This window comes from Lasioglossum baleicum, chromosome 5, assembly GCF_051020765.1.
Source record: "Lasioglossum baleicum chromosome 5, iyLasBale1, whole genome shotgun sequence".
NCBI classification, from domain to species: domain Eukaryota; kingdom Metazoa; phylum Arthropoda; class Insecta; order Hymenoptera; family Halictidae; genus Lasioglossum; species Lasioglossum baleicum.
Genome location: NC_134933.1, coordinates 7,077,533 through 7,096,884, shown reverse-complemented (window position 1 = coordinate 7,096,884; position 19,352 = coordinate 7,077,533). Strand labels below are relative to the sequence as shown.

Below are 19,352 nucleotides of genomic sequence, written 5' to 3'. Positions count from 1 at the left end.
AGATGCATCTACGCGTGTTTACGGGCTCGCAGAAAAATAAATAAATATAACCTTTGGCTGTGCATTTATTGTTTCTCCTCGCCACCCGTCAATCCACGATGAAATGTTTGAAATCTGCAAAAATCGTAATCGTACCTGCGGATTGTTCCGAGCATAACAATTCCGGGATCGCAGAAATTAAATTTTGTATGTATTATATGAAATTCGTTTAAAGAAAACTCTGCAGTTCTGCCGTGTTATCCCGAAGCTTTATGAATAGTCAGCGGATCATGATGCGAAATAAAAATGGCGTACGTGAGTCGCAACAAATTGGAGCAAAATGGAAATTTATTTTTAATTTCAAATGTGTTTGATGGATTGAAAATAATATAAGAATACTTTTGAAACTCTTCTAATGTTTCTGCTGCTTTCAATTACTAATAAATATAATTAATAAATGTAAATTATATTTGCGTTTTTAACGAAGACAAATTTTTGCTGAGGTGATACATTTTGTTTTGAGGATGATGCTCGCAGAACATCGTCTCCCGGTACGCGTCATCTATCATTTGTTTAATTTAACGAAATAAGTTGAAAATGGAGGGCATTCATTGCTTCGCATCGTTTTATAAATGAGCGAAATCGCGGAGGTTTCTATGCGGTTGGAAGAAATAGCGGGAGATAGATAGGATCCGAATGGATTTTCATGGGGGTGGGGTTGCAGCAGTCTGGGGGGTGTGGGGACAGGGGAACACCGCACGCCATTTCAAGCAGTTCTCACAATGGAGAATGCATTTATTCCGTGGACCCATTTTTATTGTCTCGCAAAAGGGGTTGGGTGGGAAAACTTTGATAATATCTAGGAGCAAGTTCAGCGGTTCGCCGACCAGAAGGAATAGGTCCCTCTCGGCAGGTTTCGACAGTCTTAATTATGTATGTCGGTCAGAGAACGTAAAATATAATCAGTATGAAATAGAAAATGTTTTCCTACTCGCTAATCGGTGGGCTTGTTTTCGAAAGGAATCGTAACATAAAGCAACTTTATATTTCGATTGGGAATTTCTAAAAAGCATATAATAATCTTCTAGAAACAATATGGACACAGTGCACATTGTTGGAAATCTTCGCCAATCAATATTTTACATCTCGAGAACTCCACAAAAATTTAATCAATTGTCCCTGATGTATAATTACAAAAATATACGGACACATAAATAACTCGTTTGCCGCATAAATAACTCGCAGATCATTTGTTTACAATGCCCTACACATTTCATCCGAATAGTTTATCTCGACTGAGCATTGTCGCCTATACATCATTTGCAAATCCTGGTAGAAAGATTAATGTGCCGTTGCATATTGTTCAACTCGATACATGCAAGCATCCTTTTAATTTTCGAAACTTCTCACGCAGAACACTGTACCGCGCTTTCCACACTGTTCGGCCGTAGTATCCATAGCTTTTTGTTTACCCGGCTCATTAAAAAAGTTCCCTAATAGCTGAACTCTTGAGAGTTTTACGGTCCCAAAGCCGAGTAAGTAATTATTGTCGTAACGACGCGTATAGCTCTAACGCGATCATAAAAACATCGATCGTTGCCTATTGAAAAACCACTTCTGCACAGTTTCGCGAAGTGAATGCGTATTTTGTTTATGCAACATTTAAGATCGATAAGCCCGGCCTACGTGAAGAATCAGCGTGGAGCATTCGTTCGGCACGCGTGTGCATTTCAATGTTGTTTGACAATTGCGCCGGCGCATTATTCATTCTTCCTAGCGACATTAACGTCAATAGGCATTGAAGGTGACATGCTATTATTGGTTGCATACAATGATTCAGTGTGTCTCACCAATTAATAATTGGATGATGGGTCGGTGAGAAGGAAATAATGACGCAATGCTGCATTCACTGCAAGTGGAATATGGTTGTGGTCAGACACAATACAGAAGTAACGTAAATAGCAGTTTCTTAACAGTTCGATATTTGTTGGTAATAAAAAAATAGAAATAAATAAAATTGAGCAGATTGAGTAAAACAGGCTCCTTCATGATTATAAATGAAAAATGTTTGCAAGACACAGGAGCCAAGTAGGAATTTCTTTCTTCTTTTAATCGTCTTAATAAGCTGAAATTAATACACAGATGTCCTTAAATCTTCCTAATTCGTTCACTGCTTGAAATTGTACGTGCCCATTTTTGTCATAAATGCATAAAATCGGTAGTCTAATTATAAAAATCATTAAAACAGTTCGAATATAACATTCTTTCAAGACACATTCCATACGGTATAGATATCACGTTTCACGGCGAAGTGAAACCTCCAGTTGTGTCACAAATGCTCGTCCTAGTTTAATTAAAGGATCTGTCACGCTCGCAGCATCTCTTTTCGCTCGAAATGACATTTTGATTCAACCAGAGATTTCGTGATTATTTTATCGTGCGAATGTTTACGTTTCAAAGACGCTTTGTGAGAGTGTTTTTTCGGTGGAAAATTGCACGAGTGGTGTGCACGCAGTAAATGCGGCTCGATACTATCCTGTACGTATCTCGGCCCAGTCGAAAATGGTAGAGTGATAAAGAAATATGCGTGCAGGGCAGTTCAAGTTGGAAAAGAAGAAAGAGTGACGCGGTTCTAACGATGATAAAACAGCCGCGTCGGTGGCAGGAGACGATTTGAGACATCGTGACCTCGACAGCTTTAAAAACAAATCTCGTGTCAGCGGAATTTGACGAAAACATTTCTTGAACCGCCCTGTGTGTCTCGCGACAACCAACTGTAGAGCTTTCAGAGAATCGATCTGCAAAATCTTACGCATCTTATGCCGCTACCATTATTATTATTATTCTTTATTTAATGCTTTAAACCAAGTATGGTTCATGTAGCAATGCTGCTACCATTCTTGTATATATAATTATAATATAATTTTTATTATAAATGCATAAAATCCGTGGTATATTAATCAATTATTTAGATAAATTCTCCAATACCTGTATAAAGCAGATCGCATGGATTAAATCCCTTGAAGATTCTTTTTCTTCCAGGAGGAGAATTAAACAAGCGTCCACATACTTTTGATCGGAGATGTACACATGTACATACCATTGTATAAAGACGAAACGTTCCATAAGTATTATGTGTTCCAGCCGTCTGTCGTTGAACCCATTGAATTCTATCGGATACAAATAACTTGAATTTTCTTCCGTGACAAACAAACGAATGAAAAACGTCGCTGTTGAAACATACTTAAATCATCGATGGGGATCGCAAGAATCTGCTGTATGCCCTGAACGACTTTTTTTATGTGGCTGTGTGTGTAACTGCATGAGACTTTTTCATGTTTCTGTAATAAAGTATGTACTATGTACCATGAAACGTTATTTAACGATAATACCACGGGAACTGGAATTCTTTGTTGCTGATCACAATTTCACATAAACATCCGCAGTCTATTAATAATTGACAAATGGAACAATGAAATACTCCATTGCAAAAGAAGATAGAAATGTTTTTAACGCGATTTTCTTTGTCTAAGAAAAATGAAGATTTGCGTGAAATGTGTATTAATGGGTCGGAAGTAAGCATGAACATTCTCATTCATTCGATAACAGTAACTCCGCATGTCTCAGCGGCACAATTAACAAACAATGCTCCGAATTTGTGCGCCACTTTGATCGAGTACTTACAATTCCCAACTATTCGAAGTAACAGACGTCACTTCGCTAAAGTTGCGATATAAGCATATCAGTTAATCCGAGTTTCAGTACTAGCTCGAACTTAGTCGCGAGACTATTATGCCACGCATTATTTTAATTACATACTCGCTTCTTAAGCGCAATACACGTATAATGTCGTTATCCATATACTGTCACTATTACGACTAGATAAATCCCGACGACCTATTTCGAGAAATTTCGAAAATTGCTTTCCTGCGAGACAAAATTAATTTGGCGACACTCGATCTTACAATTTGTTCGTCAAAATCAGATAAACGAATTTAAGATATAGAATGATTTACCGACTTAGAATAAGGTTAAGTAATAACTCGACTGCGGATCTTTATGTAAAATAAAAATTCTTTCGTAAATATTTCTACTATTTCTTTTTGCTATTTCAAATTGCACCAGCACGTTTTCGTCATACATGTATGCAATGAAATCCGCAATCTAGTGATAACAAACGGAAACGATACCATCTCTGCACAAAACACGAAATTACTTTTTCGCAAAAACCCAATAATTGGATTATACGATGTTAAAGCAAGTTCTGGAAGAGAGAAAGCACTTCGTACCGCAAAGGGTCGGAAAGATTGAAAATCTACGAAAATATCCGGAAAAAATTCATATTTCGGTTATGAAGAAGAGTGGATCGAAACAAACTGGCAAAAACCGTCGTTGATTAAAATGCTCTGGGAAAAAAGGTGTTTCGAAAAACAACGGCGGTTGTCCGTCTTGCTCCTTTCGCTGGTAGAAAGTATTAACGAGCTGGGCCCGGCCGCGCCAGCCGAGTTTACCTGCGTGACACAGAAAAGCGATACGGTACAACGCCGCATGTAAATCAAACTCCTAACTCGATGGCTGTACATATCACGGGGGCGTTTCACGCGCTCGCACACAGGCCCAACCTTCCGATCGTGAACACGGTGTGCGGTCAGCACACTTGTTTAATGCGCAAAAGGCAAAATGCACTCGGGAGAAGGATTCCCATTATATCGGTTTGGTCGAGCTGGTTCCGTTCTATCGCGGTTTTACTGTACAATGCGGTCTAAATCGACAGGAAAAGCATGATATGTGTAAAGCACGGTCACGTGTGCCGAACGACTTGAATACGTGTGATTCGGCCGCGGTGTACGCAACCGGTAATATGCATTTCGTTTGCAGGAAGGGAGAAAGCGAGAGAGCGAGAGAGAGAGTTAATGCCTAGACAGTAAATGCATCTAGTTTATTCATCTATTTATTTTAAATTGAACTGCTCTACTTTTTTTATAGGCCAACAAAAATCTTGAAGGAAATTTTTAATTCTGTAACTGATGGACTACATATATATAACTGAAACACAGAGAGAAAGAGAATGTTGTAACCGACAATGAGATGTAAATATCAATTTCCCGTTGTCCAATTACTTCTAATGGCACACATAATTTTTTCACCAAGTGTCACACAACAGGGGGGCGTGACATGAAAAATCTTAAAAGAAATTTTTCAGCTCCATAGCTGAGGACTATAGCTGAAAGACCACACTACCAGACAGACATAAAAGGAGCAACAGAGAGAAAGGGAGGAAGAGAGAGAGAGAAAGATCGTGTAACAGAGGTTGAACCAGGGCTCCGGGTTCGGGGATGCTGTTGAAGGGCCGCTCTGTATAAGCGAAGATGCCAGGCGGACGAAAACGAGAGGTTGAGGAGTCCGTAGACGGTACAAGTATCTCTGCGGCTTAGTTTAGAAGGCAGTTTCACCTCTGTTTATACATGTGCGGTCGCTAACAGTTACAGAAGTGGATTCTCGCCACTCATGCGGCTCCTTTGTGCCGCTTCACTGTGTTACCGGCTGAGAGCGCTCAAGTTTCTCTTTGCATCCATCTACCTACCTGTTATTGCAAGAAAGTCGGGCGAGGATACGGAGTCTGCGAGCTACGAGAAAACCCCGTGTCATCTTTATCGCGGTTTATTGGGACGAAAAGGCTCACGATTTGGTCGGGAGTCTTCGTCAAATTTCGGAGTTTGAGGTTTGATGCTTCACAGTTTACAGTAAAACTCTATATTAAGCGGGTAGACTCGTTTCCAGGATTGCAAGGGTGAGGAATGCGCCTTCTCATTTCTCAATAATTCAAAGACGGGTTTTTCAGTAGTCAAAAGCGCTAGATAAAAGATTTGTACGTTTACGAGGCGTAATTTGCATTATAATTTAAATTGTAGCTTTACGCTTCCGAATAATGCAAATTACGCATCGTAAACGTAAAAATAGGGCTTTTCAGGGCGACTCTATTGCCTAAATCGATCTTTTATCTAGCGCTTTTGACTACTGAAAAACCCCATCGCACGCATTATCGAGAAATGAAAAAGCGCATCCCACAACTCTTTCAATCCTGGAAACGAGTCTACCCCCTAATTAACCAAACAGAATATTCTGATTTTACTTTGACTCGAAAAATTTGGCTTGACATATTTGCCTAAAATCCCACACTCTAGTCGCAACGGATACGGGGGAGATGCTAGGTTAACACAAAAGGTGCCCCAAGGCCTGCGCGTACCATGCTCCAACCCAACCCCGCAATCGAGAGAAACTGTTCGAAAGAAAACTTGCTTCCCTCGCAACACACAAAGGTCACTCACCAACAATGTCGAAGAACATTGCGTTCGGACAGTGTCAATCCTCCCCAACTCGATTATACTTTCTTTCAGAAGGACCCTTGCACGCCGGCATTGTGAGCAAACATCTCCAGCAAGAATTCCTATCGTGTCTCTCCCAACAACTACATAACTTCTTTCGCCCTGTTCTGGATCTTCGTCCACGATCCTATCGCTTAACATTGAATTTTTTCCTGCTGCCTGAATACTCACGTCGACATCACGGCGTTCGTAAGCCTTCGGCACTTTTCTATCGACCCTTCTACTCGGCATCCTCGTCTTATCCTTAGCCGGGATGCGCAGGGTAACTACCTTGGCGATCCTTTTTTTTTAAAGTAATCCTATTCGGTTCGACGTTACAACTTTCGGTGACTGTACACGAGTAAACCACTTATCTTCCTAGGCTTTAGGTCTTTGCGTTTAGGTTTCGAGCTTGGAAGAATGCGGGCGCGAATATTTATTAATGGAGCGTATTTTACAGACAGCGTAAATGTAGTATGTAATTACAGTAAGGAGCATAACTGATTCCACACACTTTAAATCAGAATAACTTTTACATGAATGGACCAAACGACGTCGATTTCTCTGTAAGACTAGAAGAATTAGTTTAGTAAATGATGTGTAAAAAATATGTTGAAAAAATGTATTTGGTCGGAATCATGAAAAACAATACTAAGAATTGATTTTTACAACTTTTGTAGCTGCCCGTAATATAAATTATATACGCTCTGAAAATTTCATTGTAATTGGATAATTGGTTTACGAATTATAAACGATCAAAAGTGGTAATTTGTAGTGTACCATAAAGTGGCAAGTTTTATCATTTTTGATCGTTTATAATTCGCAAACCAATTAACTAATTTCAATGCAATTTTCAGAGCTTATATAATTTATACCAGTTGACCAGACACGTTTTTTGAATTTTCGTTATTGGCCCAGCTAAAAAAGTTGTCAAAATCAATTTTTACTATTGTTTTCCATAATTCCGACCAAATGCATTTTTTCAACATATTTTTGACACATCATTGACTAAACCAATTCTTCTAGCCTTACAGAGAAATTGAAGTCGTCTAGTCCATTCATAAAAAAGTTGTTCGGACTTAAACTGTGTGGAATCAGTTATGCTCCTTACTGTATGTCGCAACTTGGTTTTCGGAGGATCCAAATTGATTTATTTATAATTGTCGTTTCGGCTGTTTAGGGTATCGTTATCGTCGGCGCATGGCGGAGAATAAATCCGGCTCGTTTAAAAATTGATTCCACGGTATGCAGTATCATGAATATTCGAAAGTCCGGCGGAGATTTTATGAACACGTCGCTGCGCTCTGACAATTTTACAATTTGTTCTGGGATTTGTTGTTTAAGTACGGCCGGGTTTATCGATACTGCGAATGTAATCTAGGCGTATTTATTCCGAGTAAATTGATCGCGGCCAGAAATTATGGGAATGTATAATTTTGAAGTGGAAACTGTCGGAAACATTATCGGCGGTATAAAGCGGTTTTTTTTTTGCCGTGTTTAATAATGTTGCGCATCGATCAGATATTTATATATACATATTATTTTTTTTCTCACGAAATTGAATCACCATTCGCCAAAAGCACGAAAATTGCGTTTTATTGATAGAACGTTTATACGTATACAAACATTATTCTGCATCCGAGTGCGCGCTCGCCCGAGCTGGCACGCTCTCGCGACACGACTTGAATTTAATTCCGGCGTTTATCAACAACTCGGTTTAACGGAAAGGAGCTTGAACTTCCGAATAGAATGCCGTATACCATTTTGCCATGACACTCGTTCGCACTACCGTCAACGGCGATATCAAAAGTCACCTCGGAACGTTGACTTTCAAGAAATTGATTTCGCTGCCGCTCCACATACCGCTGCAAAAAAAGCGTTCTACGAAGACGAATTGACGTAATCTGCCCGGGAAAAATTATTTTCCAGACTCGTCGTGAACGTACTACGTACACCATTATTTCTAACGTAATTGCATGGAGTTCACGGATGTACAAAATATACCAAGCACATTCGTATGTAATGGTATTGTAATATCATAAACGAAATAAGCATGATTTTATAAAATAACATACAAACATAAACTTCTCCATGCTATTCATAATTGATTGATATATTACAATGTTATGTAACGAGATATTAGCGTAACGATATTAATATACATTAATTTATTGTAGATATAGAAGTGAAAACATCGGAAGCCCAGTAAAATTGATCAAAATGTGTATGCGGAACGTGTGGAGAAGATGATATGAACAGTGTTTGGGCTCGATAAATTCGTCCGTTGAAAAAAAGAAAGCAGCGCAGCGGCGCGAGATGCATGAGCCATAAAGTAAGCACTTTTCGCGAGCGATTGATGAATTTCAATATTTTTCATGAATCCGATGCAAAGATGTTTCTCGATAAGTCCGGTGGAGCGCAATATTGGATGTCAAACCTTTGAACTGTGACTGGCGAGATTGACGTTAAAAAGAATATTATCCTGTAGTTGATATAGTTGGTAGTTGACAAGAACTCTGCATTGTATATAAATCATAATATTTTTCAAACCAACCCCTTTCAAGTTTAACACATTCAACGACGAACTTTTCTTGGAAATAGTTGCATGAAAGATTCTTTAATAATATGTAGCACAGTCTTGACTTCTATTCGAAGTCAACAAATTACCGTATAAAGAAATACGTTCTCCCGTGTCTAGGAACGGGATGAATTGTTCTGTCTTTTTAACCATTTTCAACGTCTCATCTGCTTTTAACGAAAGTTTGTTAACTTACGCGGTAATTGAGATTATAAATATTCACGAGGGAGTATTTAACTGTTTCTTTGGGACATTGTGCCATATAAAAATCGTCGAATGTAATACGTTCTCGTTATTTTTATAAAGCACCGTAAAATAGTGAGTTTCGGTGTAACCGTAAATGTTAATGACACAAAAACTGTCGAACAAGAAAGAACGCTCGTTAATGTGCAGACAGTCATCGTCGAGTTTTTGCTTTACCGGATTATTTCCGCGTTTCTTTTACATTAAAGGTTTTCAACACTTTCCAGAAGATAAGTTTCTATTTCTGTACAATATTCCACAAGGGAGAGATCTGAAAGAAACTGTGCAGAGTGCACCGAATTAGAGCCCCTTTCATCTATTGTGAGCAAGGCGAACATTTCACGCCCGGAGTCGTTACTTTTCAGTCCGCACGCATAACAGATTATTTTCAATGTGCGCGGCCGCCTGTTCCGCGCGCATAATATTATCACCGTGAAAGGGTAACCAGCGGTGTATTTATTTTGCCAAATTAGAAGATAGTATCGTTGCCGTAACACTGTTCCAATATTTGTATATCGGCCCGGCCCGGCGCGGCGCGGCGGCACCAATTCGTATTATTTTTAATAAAGCTCGACAAGTATAGCGCGCACACCGGACGAAATTATTTCCCGTCACGATTACTCGTTATTTAGGAACATTTTCCCGCGTGTGGAACAACATTTAACGAAAATTCGATTGGTATATTTATTTTGCGCCGATTAATTTACAATATATTTGCGGGACGCAAATATAGAACGCCGAGAAATTTCGATCGAAATAGCGTAAAACGCTTGATGAGGATGTACGATTCATTATTAATATCTTATCGAGAATTGAACGTTCATTATACGTTATAATGGAACGTGTCTCGACGGTAAATAGGTTTGGTAACGATTGGACGTTCTCGTTTGGCAGCGTTTATTGGGTTGTCACCGTTCGTGTCAATTTCACACATTCTTCTCTTGTGTGCTGCAGGTTGCAGGGGAAATGGTCCGTCGTGCACATCGTTTTACCATTTATAAACGCAAAAAATCCTTGAAAACTAAGCGCGACTCCCAGTAATAGGTTGCAATGAGCGCTTGTCGGAAATACGCGTGAAGTAGAAATGTGTTTGCGAAACGTGAAACGAGGGAAAAACGGATGCTGGGATAACGTGGGTGACACATTTTCGGCCCCCGGGTCTCGGGAGCAATAAAATCCTGTGGGATGTCTACATACCGAATGGATACAGCTGCGTTCAAAACGGTCTTTACTCAGCCGTCTTCGATTTAGCAACGAAACCCCATTGCCCTTGGGTTTAGTCGGTCAACGCCTCTCTTATTCGTTTGCCACTCGGTGTTTGCGATTTTCTTTGGCCAAGGAGCCTGAAATTAGAAAAAGATCACGTCAGATTTATTTCTTCTTGTTTTCATGAAGTTGCGTTACTGTAATTAGTTTTGTCACGTTTCTAGCGATGCTCGTCAGTTTAGCGGACCCCATGGTTAAACTGTACCTTGGGTAACCAGACATATTTGCCTTTCTCCTATTTAATCCAGTGGATTTTGGGTGAGAAAATGCCAATGGTTCAATTCTAGGAGATCAGTGGTTCAAAAGTTATGAATGTATAAAGTTAAGCGATTTTCAGTGTTTTTGACAGGTAGGAGTACCGCCATGTTGTTATACGTAGTATAACCGCTTACCGGACGGAGTCGCTAGATGACGACACAAACACGCGGTGATGGCGACGCCCTTACGTGTCACAATATCACAAACGCTGAAAATCGCTCGAGTTTAAACACTCATAACTTTTGAACCACCGATCTCCTACGATTGAAACCTGGATTTTGGGATTTTCTCACAGAAATCTACTGGATTGCATAGGAAAAAGACAAACATTTCTGGTCACGCAAGGAAAAGTGCAGCCTTTTCTTTAAATTACTTTGAAATTGAGTGAGTTAATTTAAATTAAGAAATGCAATTTCCTGATCATATTTGCACTGGATAAATATTTGTTTGCGACGAGAGGAAGCTCGCGAGTTGGCACCTCGGTAAAATGATGTGATTCTTCTTGGAATCTTTGACTGCTGCGAAGGAAACGCTCAACAGACTGAGAGCAACCGGCCGGAAGCAACGAATTCATGCGAGGAAAGGATTTATCGCCCATTTTTACATAATCAGAATACATGACACAAATGCGTCGGACCGCGTGACTGCAGAAAAATTTGATATTTATACGGAGCGAATGTTTGCACGTTTACCCGTCTAAATAGAAATCCTAGAAAGAAGAAGCATTAGGAAAAACGTTATTTTTTGCCTTCACTATGAATACAATCGTAATAAAATTCGAGCGTATCAAGCTATGTGTACGTTGAATAAATATTAATCAACGTTAATATATCACGAGGGATTCCAAACGACATATTAAAATTCATTTGTACTACCGAACCACTCATAAATGAAATGACTCTTTGTGTTTAATTCAAGTATTTAACAAATTATTCAAACAACATAGTAATCACCTTGTTTAACGAGTAATTATTCCCAAGCATTTCCAGTTAAAATATTTTCACACAGTAAGTTAATGATTGTCGTTTAGTTTATTCATTGAATAAATAAACTCACGATACATTTCATTTTATAGTAACTTTACCATCAATAGAAGAAACGCAACTGCTTTTATACAATACAAATTAATCATTATGTAATTATCTCCATGTAAGCCTGTTTAAAAATATAATGAACAGTAATATCTGTATTATATATTTGCTAATGAGAAGAAAAATACATTACATTTGGAGTTCAACAATTAGGAAATACCTCGTGCGGCGTGTTTCACCGAGATTTCTCATTGTTAATCATTTCAAAAGGCTAATATAATTTCGTTTTATTGTAACCAGTGAAATCGCATGATATCATTATCACCCTTTGTATATTCATATTACAATTTAGCTATCCGATTCAGTGAAAAAATTTTGTTAAAATTTATGCCGTTTCCAGTTACAGCTACTCATTTTTATAAACAGTGAGAAAATTCGAAAACACTGTTCTAGCAGTCTCATCTCATTAGAGAAATGTTAAAATAGAAATGAAATTCTGTTTAACTCCCCTGTATCCCGAAATTAATACAAGTTTTATTGTGCATAACAATCCGCAGTCTAATTACAACGAATTAATTACATTAAAATACTGTGAGTATTTTGAATATTCTGCAGAAAAATCCGCAGTCTAATTATAATCCACACTAATGTAATCTCTCTATTTCTGAATCACTGTGAAATTTCTATCGAAATGGAACGAACTTTTCGCTCAATGCAACGGAACACCATCGAATAAATCTTTTCCTTGTTCGGTCCGGTTTAATTAACAAAGTATCAATTCGACGATTGCCCGGGACGTGCAGAAATATTAAATACATCCAGGCGGCACGTCAAAACACGCCCGAGTCGATCGATCTTCTCGCGCTGAATTTAATTCCGAGTTAACATCCGACTATATAATCCGATTAGATATCGGCGACGTATTAAATCGCAGATTAGAATCCGCGCCGGGAAGATTACGAACTCGTGAGCCCAGTTTTATCTTTGGATGCGCGTCACTTTCAGTTAGTTTAATTAATTGATTAGACGAACGAGACGTGCGCGCGATTGACGAGATCTAATTAGATCTCGCGGAACTTCGTTTTCGATTTCGATTTAAGAACCGGCAACACAGGAACAGAGCTATTTTCATTAGATCGAGACTCTCGTATGGTCGAGGTAATTCGAACTTTCGAACTGCGAGGCTACCCGCCTTGTGTGTAAACTTCACCAGGTTTCCGTTAGTTAACATGCAAAACTAATTACATGTATGAACGTGTGCGTTTCCACCAGTTCGTATTAGTGGAAATACGCATTCGCAATAATTTTCAAGTACGTGAACTTCGCCGAATTCATTTTTACGATAGATCTCCTGCAGATAGACTGGGCGACTGAAAAAGAATTAATATGTAACTGTATTAAACTGTATTTAAACGAATTTTGTTACATTTTGAGAGCAGTTTAATTTTATTTGCGCCTCCTGTTTTCTGAGAACTCAAGATTTTAGGAGATCGTTTTTATTGAACCACCCTTCTAATGGCATGAAAACAATTTTCATTATTAGTTTTTGGTGACTTTGCCCCAACAAAAATACTATTTGACCATTTTCTACCCTAAAAAAACTATTCATAGTATAACACTGAGATGTTGTAAATAGATCGTGAGTATTATAATATTTTATACTAACACGGAAACAATTACTTTCATCGGATTCTGTGAAAAATTGTAATCGGAGGTGTCCATAAACATACTATTAATATTAACAGACTTCCAGCACCTAAAGTATTAGTTGTAAAATACACCATTATAATTACTTTAATGACCAAAAATGGTTAAAGAGGTGCCCTTCTGTCACAGTTAACAATCTCCATTAAAAGAGTATTGTTTTTATGCCTCGCGAATAGAACGGATTAAAATAACATAAGTTTAAGTAACGTCGACTAATCCACGTCGTTCGTTATAAATGTACGTTTTGTTTGTTTCGTCGTAATGAACTTTTCAGTTTACATTGTTCGGTTCTCAAAAGAAAAGTCGAATAATGAAGTTCAACGACGCAAACAGTCTCTTGTGTTAGTCGAGTGAAAGAAACAATGCTCGAAGTCGATGGACTTCGCAAAATCAATGGCGATTTCTTTCGAAGAACTTACTTAATTCACTTTTCCATACCTTCAAGAATCGTTCCAATACACTTCTCTTTCTCCAAACGTTTCTTTTCTGAGATAGACTACTACTATATGTATGTACTTATACATATATTTATACATGTTTAATATATCTAACGTAAATTATAAATATGAGACACATGAAAGATCACCTTTGGTAATGGTCGAGGAACTAAAGACGCTTTTTTCCCCCGAAAATGCTATACATTCCAGCGTCCGTGAAGAAACTTTGAAAAAATTTTTTCGTGAATGAAACTCTCGTAGATTTAAAAATTGAAGCTTCCTCTTTACAACTTTTTTGGTCGTTTCTCACAATAGTATGAGTTACACCTTGAGGGCTTTACACTGCCGTACTTGTCCCTCTCTCTCATTTTTGTTCTATAAAACAGTGAAAACTAAATCGTACATCAATTTTTAAGAGGAGCCGAGTAGACTTAACCTTGATGGAGTTGATCGTCAATCGTCACGTTGTAGCTCTTGCGAACGGTTAGTAGACAAAGCTGATTAGTAAGATTTTCGACCGATAGGTGGTGTAAAGAAAGTAATCTCCGTATGAAGTATGAAGTACGAAGTAAGAGTACTATGTATGTACTTCACTCTTACTTCACGCTCTGCAATGCAGAAGAGAAGCATGCCGATGCAACTCGAGAGTTTCCGAATCAAGACGAAGCGGTTCGTGTTCGAGTAATAATATTGAATAAGATTCAATAAGGTTGTACGCGTGTGCTCTGTCCCGTGTCAGGAAAAGTTCTTCCAAATGTTGCTCTTGACAGGATGTTGTTATGTGAAGATGGTCATCGGAGCTCGGTCCGCTGCAGGTCAACATGTTTCTCGTTCGTCGTCTTTTTCGTCCAGGCACAGTCTTATAATATTTACTTAAGCAATGCATTTTGCGACCACGTTTCTAATACGTTACAAAACGTTTACATTTTGGGCATTGAATATTCCGATTAATAGCTTGCTTGTCCATTAGATACAGTAATAGATCATTATAATTATATGTTAAATGCGTTGTATTTTTGAAAAAAGTAAACCCTGTACGTATGACAGCGATGCCGAAAGTTTCCGAATCAAGCCGAAGTAGTTCGTGCTGCTAATGAAAAATTTCGGAATCTGGAGGTGCTGTTTGTTTACCTATGCATTTTTCGTGTTTAAATAATTAATTAAACAACTGCCTTTGCACATGTCCTGGCCATGTCGATGCAGGGCGATTTTTTCGATACGAACGATAAATCTCTCAATTTACGAAAATCTATCAGTGGCTGCCATCTTGCGACGTCATACTTGTTTCGGATGCCTCGTGACAGGCAGTGTCTGCCGAATATTACAAATTACTCGAAGATAACTTAAAAATATGCATTTTGGACTCTGGACAGGCATATATTGGACTTTTAGGCATCACAATTGACCACTTCTGAACTCTCCATTGCGATGTTGAAGCGCCAGTTTGCATAAAAAAAACCCCTTGTAATTTCATATACATATACATATAGAAAGTGTTTGAAGACGTTTGAATCTGCAACATTTTTTAGGAGAAGTGAAATGAGAAGAAAGTATTGCGCTGAATCATTCGCTGTACGAAAAAAGTCACAAAGGAATTAAAACTCAGAGCTAATAGTCGACGCGGAAAATAAAATTCACTAGAGGATCCACGAGTTTCGAGAAATTAAAAGTGATGGCACGAATGTTGAGGGTGGACGTTGATCTCGCCAACAATTTGTGTTCAAAGCCCGTTAAGGGGATATTAATTGTGTCTCGAGGTAAACGGGAATTGTACGCGTCGCGAGACAGAGAATTATACGTTCTCAATGGCACAAAGTGGAAAACTTTCCGGTGGAAAAAATTGGCTTTTAAACTATCTGCAGTACATTAAACGGAATTTCCGTGTGAATACTGAGGCCCGAGAATATGATGCTTACAATTAGTTTGAATGGACGCAGCAGCCAGTAGACTTTCAAATCCGTCTCGTCTTTTCAATTAGCTGACTCATTACCGACGATTTTCAAAACGAACAAAAGCCGCGCAGTTTGAACCGAGAAACGTTTTGAGCTACGCGCTATGTCGGCTATGAAAAACTTCTTGGTGGGTCGGCCAAATGAAATTTTTCCATTAAAAGTAACCAATTTCATAATACGTTTGTGCACTGTTTTGTTCGCTCTATGAAAAGCACGTACGACAACCACATTGCAATCATTTATCACGTACCTGAAAATTAAGATAAACCTGCATAATATTATTTCTTGATCAAAACGCTTCGCAACATGTGCGTTCTACATTCGATGTACCCGTAATGATCAGAGAAAGTCGACATTTTAATTTTTGGTACAATAACCCTGTGTTTAACTGTGATATAGCAATAATTTCATATGTAACGCGAATATTGCAGCACAATATAATTTCCCAGCTTCCGCGTCCCCAGCTTAAGTTAATAGTTTCAATAAATTCGATACCACAATAAAGTAATATTGAACTTTTACCAAAATATCGAAAATAATGATTCTGGAAATTTAGCATTTATTTTCGCATTCGTGTCAATATTACACAACGGTCGAACGTTATAGTTTCAATAAATTCGATGCCGCGCTAAAATGACATTAAAATTTTACCGTATTACCGAGATTGCGAGGCAAAACAATTTTTCTCCGCTCGGACAATATATTTTATTTAATTTCGATATTTCGGTATTTGCTGTTACGTATATTTCACGACAATATTGTATTATTATACTCTTTGGAAGTTCTACGTTTCCAAGCAGAGAATAGGAATGGGTAAAATATCGAATTTCCGGACGAATAGTTTCGATGAAATTAGAATAATACGATGAAGCGACTTGAAATTTCAAAGAAAAATCGATGTTGTTGCACGGTTGAAGATTTTTCGTAGTTGTCCCCCGGAAAGAGCCGCAATCTAATAATAACGTAACAATCACTCAGCGGTGTAACAGTGTTACCGCGATGTATACACGGTCATGCATGTTAGCTAGAACTAACTACATACTTTGAACAACACGGAGCACGACAGAAAATTAGAGTTTGCGCAGCAGTTGTGCAGAAGTTACTCAAAGGATCTTGTAGCACGGTTGTGCTAGGTTTTAGATACCATTTCGCCGCTCACAGATGACACTCTGGGTATCACGTGCGCGATGTATGTATTAGTTTGCTTAAATTAATTTTAAACGCCGTACTCCGTTTAGTTCTATCAACTATATCGCATACGTATCATAAACCTCAATTCGTATTCCACAAGCAAATGATTCAGTCACTGTGCTCTTCTTTCATGCATGGAACACATTTTCAAATCATTTACAACGGTGCGCGTTATTTTTCTTAGAAACAGAGCGTTGCAAAGAAAAACACGCACGTCAAAGAACGATGCAATATTGTTCCGAATCGCATTTGATTGAACCGAACTCTGACAGTTCAATTTTCCATCTATTTTGCAAAGCTGGTCTCGTATTATTGCATCGTGTGTGAATCGACCAAATATGAAAGAATTATTCACAACATATTTCTAGATGTTTATTATTCGGTGCAGCGAACGGAACTAAAAACTCTTTGCGAACGAATTCAAGCTCTTTTGTTCTTCTTTAATCGCGCGCGCGAAGCTGGTAGTCATTTGGACAAATCCATTATGCAGCCAGTCCTCGCATTATTTACGTCTAACGAACAACAAACAAGGGAGAGTCGCATTAAATATTTCTGCGATTAAAACGGTTGCTCGGCTCAGAAACGGAGGGTATCCATTCTAATTAACTGCAGAGGAGGCCAGGTTGCGAGCTGAAAGATTGATTGCACTGTTTCTGCGTTTGAAAGTGATACCGTGTAATGTTTCAATAGTTAACAGTAGTTGCGCAGTACAGCTGAAACCTACTTCTTGTTTTATCGCCGGCGTCCGCTTTGTCACGGACACTACGCTCGACATAATCGAAAACATTGCGCGTTCCCTGGTTTTCCCGAAACCCGAAGAAAGCAGGAATTTCGCAGTTTACGCTATTTTCGAATCTATCTGTCCGCACGTTGGATAACGACCGTCGACAATTTATGCTCGAAACGCACGCGAAGAACGCATTTCGGCCAGTAACTCCCCACACTGTTTGAACCGTCCGAATTGTTTAAAATCGATATTCTTCATCAGCGTTGTATTGTATCAGTCTGTGATGTCAAAATACCTTGTACATACAGGGTGTTCTAAAATATTATATGTCGCGGCCACTATAGTCCTGATTCTGCACCTCTGGATCGGTGGAGATCTGTAGAAAAAAATTGACCCTGACCATTTTTTTCAAGCCCAAAATCTTTTTTATTGCATTCCTTTGAAAAAGTTTCAAAGGAACTCGTGTCAAGCTTCATGTAGCTTCTTTGTCTAACGGATCAGCCTTTTCATTTCCTATTAAGGCAATACATATGCTGGAATCCAAATAAAAACAAATGTTTTTATTACCACTGTTCGATATAAATTTCAGATATTTGCCCTAATATCTATGAGTATGTAGTTTATTACTTGGGAATTGAACATAGGCTTTTGTAAATCTTTGACTACACTTTGCGAATCTGTGTGAGAATGTGAATATAATAATACAGTATTTTATCTATAAAAGTTCCCAATACGGGTTGGGGATTCTTATTCTTTGAGTTTTGCCGAACGTAGAGAAGGACAGCCGAGCTCGAGAAGCCTCGGTCGCCGAGAAGTGTAAACATAACTAATCCGATGACAAACTTCTTTATTTTTCATTATTTTTCTATGGGACTTTCACCAATATATTTGTGGCATTTTTCTAATGCAAAATGATACCAAATAGAATATAATTCCGATGATATTTACTTGTGCAAAGTACGATGAAAGTTTTCGACGCAAAGAAGGACAGCGTATGGGAAAGAAAGAGACGCAGAGAGTCGCATCGCGCCGGCACAGTTCGAAGAACTTTGCACACGTTGTTCCTCCTTCCGTTCGAAAGTTTCATCGTCCATTATGCAAGTAAAATTTCATCGGAATTATATCATATTGGGTATCTTCTTCTTATGGAGAATTCATAAAATTACACTTCAAACCCTATTTAAACCTTGAAAAAACGCAACTAGAATCTCCAAAAAAAATACACTCAAAAACAAAGATATACTCATGAATGGCATTTATTGCCAATATATTGATGAATTTCGAATTTCTTGTACTTTTGTCTCCCATTGTGCCTCCAGAATATCCTTAATACATATCGCTGTCAAACTTCAGACATTTAATACGCAGCTAATGAAATTGATCGTTTTATAGTTCGTTTTGTATCTTGGTGTTGAGCGTTGATCATTGTTGGCGGTTTCCGGCGCAAAGGTTGCATTCTTAGGAAAACGTTGTGCGCTCGGAAGATAAATTCAAATTATTTAGCAGTGGTCAGCACGGAATTTGCGTTGGCAGAGGGAGACTGGCTGCCCGGGAACGAGAACCACCGAGATTCCTGGAATACCCGCGGTCTACCCCGCTTCTCATTAGGTTTCAGAAA

General features: G+C 38.5%; 1 protein-coding gene across 3 annotated transcripts in view; it reads left to right on the top strand.

Moving 5' to 3' along the window:
- Positions 1-19,352, top strand: part of LOC143209048 (opioid-binding protein/cell adhesion molecule homolog) — a 210,048-nt gene that overhangs the window by 58,377 nt on the left and 132,319 nt on the right. The window contains exon 1 of one of the 3 annotated variants that reach the window (XM_076424203.1): positions 713-17,005. The exons of the other annotated variants lie outside the window; for them this stretch is intronic. The gene's annotated coding sequence lies outside the window, so the exon portion shown is untranslated. Of the gene's footprint in view, positions 1-712; positions 17,006-19,352 lie in introns of those variants that run through there. 3 annotated transcript variants of the gene reach the window in all.